A 5,187-nucleotide genomic window follows, 5' to 3' on the forward strand; every position below is an offset into this window, starting at 1 on the left:
CTAAGCTGAAGCACCCCAAAGAGGTGGCCCTTCACACTCTCGACGTGGTTAGGGCTCTAAAAGTGTATTTGTCTGCCACAGCTCCCTTTCGGAAGTCAGACTCGCTGTTTGTTTCGGTGGCTGGTCCAAAGAAGGGTATGGCGGTCTCATCTTCCACCATTTCAAGGTGGATGAGATAGATGGATAGATTGTAGTACAAGCCTATGCCTTGAAGGGGCATGTGCCCCCCTTTCCGGTCACAACCCACTCTACAAGGGCAATCGGAACGTCTTGGGCCTTCCGACACCAAGCGTTGGTCGCTCAGGTGTGGAAGGTGGTGGCCTGGTTGTCTGTCCATACGTTTACCAAGTTTTACAAGACGTGCATTGGCTGATGCCTGTTTTGGCTGCAAAGTTTTGCAGGCGGCCGTGTAGTTGCAATTTGAGATTATTATTATTATTTTTTTTTCCCCTGGTTTTTCGATAAAAACGCAGTACTGTTTGTTAATGCACTGTTGCATTGCTTACGTAAAAAGGTTACGGTGTTGGGGATCTCTCCTGTTGAGAATATCCATTTATATGGCGGTGTTTTTTCGTACACTGCTGGTTTTTTGTGGGTTTAGTTTCACTAGTTCCCACTTGTCATGGTGGATGAAGCTTTTATGCTGTTTTTGCCCACCCCTTGTTTGGCACTGCTTGGGGGCATCCCATTTAGTTAGAGAGGAGCTGTCGGTTGGTGAATATAAGAGAAAATAGGATTTTTGTACTCGCCGTAAAATCCTTTTCTCTGTAATTCACCGCCCGACACAGCACCCAGCCCTCCTTTCTCTACGTTATACTGCTTGTTGACGTACTGAGTCTGGGGCAGCAGGGAGGGTTGTGAGCACAGGGTCCACCCCCTGGGCGGTACTGACAATTCTGTGTGTTGTTACAATTTTGCCTAGTTCTCCTAGTGGCAGGCTAACAAACCCATTTTAGTTGGAGAGGAGCTGTGTCGGTCGGTGAATTACAGAGAAGGATTTTACGGTGAGTGCAAAAATCATATTTTTTTTTTTTTGTATTTTTGACCAGTTTTTTTTTACTTTTTCAAATGCAGAAAATAAAAAGACCTAAAATTTGTATGGTGTATATTGGCGCATAACACTGCTTTTATCTGTATAAAAAAATATGAATAAAAGGTCGTACTCTTGCGCTGTGAGCTGGAACTAAATAAAATAACGAGCCTACTGCAGCAGACACGGCTGATCCATAGCAGATCAATGGAAAATTTTAAAATTATGGTGCTGCATTGAGATGGCTGACAAAAAAAGGTGAAGGTGCAAGATCATGAACAAATAATAAATCAAATAAAAATTATGAACATAGTAAGCACATAATATTGGTGAAAAAGAAAGGCAAATTATTGAAATGGTGCAATATGATAAATGACCAATATGCCAGCCTAGGCAGAGATGGTAGTCAGGCAGTGAAAATGAATAAAAGGATGCGCACTGCCCTTCCACCTTCCTGTTCCAGACTCCATTGTATCGGTGGTTTCGTGTTGACTGATCAGAGTCTGCAAATCTTTCTATCCCTGCTTTAGAGCTCATTAAGGAGAAACCAATTCAGAATGTGATTATTCCAGTTCTTGAACCTATCAATTGCCACGCCTGAAATAAAGACCGCACATAGATTGCGATGAGCTCCAATCCATGAGGTACACATCTACAAGCAAAATGGGGGAACCAGTGGGTGAAGGAGACCAATGGACACATTACGGGTATAGTCTGGGCTCCAAAAAGTAATCATATAGTGACCTGTGGAGCTGATTGGCATGCTTATGTATGGAGCCAAAAAGATGGAGTATGGACACCTACATTTGTCATCTTGCGTATAAATCGAGCAGCAACCTTTGTCAAGTGGTCATCTTTGGAAAATAAGTTTACAGTGGAGGGAGTGGAGCAAGACTTATATCTGTGTGCTACTTTGAGTCAGAAAACAACTTGTGGATGAGCAAACACATCAGGAAACCAATTTGTCTACTGTGCTAAGCCTGGACTGGCACCCAAATAATGTACTTTTGGCTGCAGGATCTTGTGATTTCAAGACTAGGGTATTCTCAGCATATATTAAAGTGGAGTTCCACCCCAAAAAACTAAAATGTATTAATCTTAAAAAAATTGGAGAATTTTTTTTACTCACCTCTAAATGCCTGTTGCTAGGGAGTCCCCTCATAGTCTGCCTCCTTCAGTGCCTGGGATCCTGACGTCACTTCCCTCAGCGCAGGAAGGGAGATTGCCTCTCCCCCTCCCTCTTGTCAATCATCTGGGACACGTGACTGGTCCCAGATGATTGCACAGCCAGTGAATGCTCAAGAATGCCCTCGAAGCCACAGCTGGGCACCCACAGTTAAAATGCCGGTGCCACTGAGCAGAGGGGGGGGGGGGGGGATGATCGGGGCTTCGATCCCCTGCATTGCTGGACTCCAGGACACGTAAGTGTCCGATTATTAACTATTATAAGCTGCTGAGTTTTTAAATTTTTTTATTTTATTTTTTTAAGTGGAAACCCCTCTTTAAGGAAGTTGATGGGAAGCCAGCTAGCACTCCTTGGGGATCAAAAATGCCTTTTGGGCAGCTAATGTCAGTGTTTGGAAGTTCTGGCAATGTTGACTGGGTTCACAGTGTAAGCTTTTCCGCTAGTGGAAATTGTTTGGCCTGGGACAATCATGACAGTATTGCATCTGCGGTTGATGCATCAAAAAACACAAGCATTTCACAGCTGAAGACTGAATTCTTGCCTCTCCTGAGTGTCACCTTTGTGTCCGAGAACAGCCTGTTAGTAGTTGGGCATGTTTCTTTTTATACATCAGGGGACACAAAGCCATAGTAGTTACTATGTGGGTTATAGGCCACCTTCAGGTGATGGACACTAGCACGCCCTAAATTTAAAAAGTGCACTCCCTATATAACCCCTTCCACTGGTGGGAGTACCTCCGTTTTTTCGCCAGTGTCTAAGGTGTTGGTCACGAGTGAAAATGTGCTGTGCTGAGCTCCACTGGAACAATCCTTGCTGGGTCTAGCCATGCTGACCGGATCCATTCAAAGTATCCTTTTTTTGGGCCAAATTGAATGGTACCGGGCCTCGTATCCGAAGAAACTAGGTTTTTCCTGCGAATGCTTCTTCTTTTTTTTTTTTTTTTTTGAGAGAGAGAGCTGGACCCTGAGCTCCAATACTTTTTGGTAGTGAGCTCATAAGTCTGGGGGGTGTTCTCTCTCCCCGCAGACTCCCACATGACAAAATTTCTTCCCCCTCTTCTTTGGGAAAGGAAGTGCTGCATTTAAGAAAAAAAAAAAAAAAAAGTGTGGGAAAGAGGTTCTTTTTGAAAGGGAGCGCTGTAGGTGATGCGGGGGGGGGGCAGGGTTTAGTACGGTGTTGGCGTCCTCCAATGTCCAGCACGGGAGGGTTTGTTTTTAAAAATACCTCTGTGTATTCTGTGTAACTATGGAGGGACACAAGAGCAAAAGTGGCATTTTAAGGTTTGTGACACAGGTTTTTAAAAAAATAAAATAAAATAAAAAAACCTGACACATTTACTGCTGCATTAGACTGAGCATTAATAGCAGCGTTGAAGCTGAACTATTGCCCAAACAATGCATGCAATGTCTTCTGATGGTACCTCTGCTTTTGCACATCAGGCTAAGGTCAGAAGGGGGCTTAAAACACCCCCAAGAAATAGAGCTAAAGGGAGTCCCCTTCTAGCTCTGGTCAGCTTACTCATCTCTACAGATGGCATCCTCACCCGAGGAGTGACTGGTTAGAGTAAGCATCAGGGGCATGAAATATTTACAATTGTTTTCAACACTGCAGCCCCTGTGTATTTTGCCAAAAGTTCTTTTTTCCCTCAGCCATGATGGGTTTAAAAAAAAAAAAAGTTTAGCGACTTTAATCGCACAGGTTCTCTATCATTGCCCAGGACCCTCAAACGGGGGAACTAGTGGAGGGAAAAGATGCATTCCCTCAGGGGACTATGGATGACTCCTCTTCTGAGGTGTCAAATGCAAGAGAACCAGCTGGTTTCAATGTCGCCACATTTATGCTCCTTTAACTGAGTGTTTTGTTTTGTTTTAAGGCCTCCTCAGACTGTGTATGCTTTTTCCTGTCCATTTATTGTCGGGAAAGCCTTTTTTGTATCTGAAGATCTCCGCTTTTTTTTTTCTCTGGCAGATTGAGAAGCCTGTTGACAGCAATCGATTAATCGTTGTGAGGGCAGTTTAACCACTTGCCGACCGCCGCACGACGATATACGTCGGCAGAATGGCACGGGCAGGCATATGGGCGTATATGTAAGTCCCTGCCTTCCCGCGGGTGGGGGGCCCGATCGGGCCCCCCCCCGGTGCCTGTGGCGGTCGGCATTCGTTCGGGAGCGATCCGGGATGAGGGGGCAGCCATTCATTCATGGCCACCCCCTCGCGATCGCTCCCGACGAATAGAAATGCTCCACGACATCACTTCCTCTCCTCACAGGAGAGGAAGTGATGTAATCTCTCCTCCGTGTCGGTATTTTTCGTTCCGGCACCGAGGAGAGAGGATCGGTGAGTTGCACAAACACTACACAATACAGTAGAACATGCCAGGCACACTCACACCCCCCCTTTACCCCCCGATCACCCCCCCAATTACCCCTGCCCCCCCCCCCCCCAGTCACAGTGACACCAATTGCATTTTTTTTTGTTTTGTTTTTTTTGTTTTGTTTTTTGCATTGGTGTCATTTGTGACTGTAATAACTGTTAGGGCAGTTAGGGTTAGCCCCCTTTAGTTCTAATGTGCCCCCCTAACCCCCCCAATAAAGGTTTAACCCCGTGATCACCCCCCGTCGCCAGTGTCACTAAGGCTGGGTTCACATTGCAGCGGTTTATGAGAACGAATGTGATTCGCACCGCACTGCAGTGCAAATCACATCCGATCTCTGTGCGATTCGAGTTCAGCCATACAGATAGTATGGCTGAATTCGCGCCGCACCCGCCGCAAATTCGCACGGGACCCTTTTTTTGGTCCGCAGCAGAATCGGATCGCATGGGTGTTCACACCATGCGATCCGAGTTTGCAGATCACACTGCGATATGCGAACTGATCTGGGGGTGTCATTAACATTTCACTGACACTCCCAGCAGTTCGCATAGGGCAGTGTGAACTGCCACCGGGAGGCATGCGATGCGGGAACCCGCTG

At 46.0% G+C, this 5,187-nt stretch overlaps 1 pseudogene; it reads left to right on the top strand.

Annotated features, from left to right (window-relative positions):
• Window positions 1-1,395: 1,395 nt before the first annotated feature.
• On the top strand, window positions 1,396-4,189 carry LOC143984127 (actin-related protein 2/3 complex subunit 1A-A-like; annotated as a pseudogene).
• The last annotated feature ends 998 nt before the right edge of the window (window positions 4,190-5,187 follow it).

The sequence above is a fragment of the Lithobates pipiens genome, unplaced genomic scaffold (genome assembly GCF_037356315.1).
Source record: "Lithobates pipiens isolate NorthernLeopardFrog02 unplaced genomic scaffold, aLitPip1_a1.2 Scaffold_16, whole genome shotgun sequence".
NCBI classification, from domain to species: domain Eukaryota; kingdom Metazoa; phylum Chordata; class Amphibia; order Anura; family Ranidae; genus Lithobates; species Lithobates pipiens.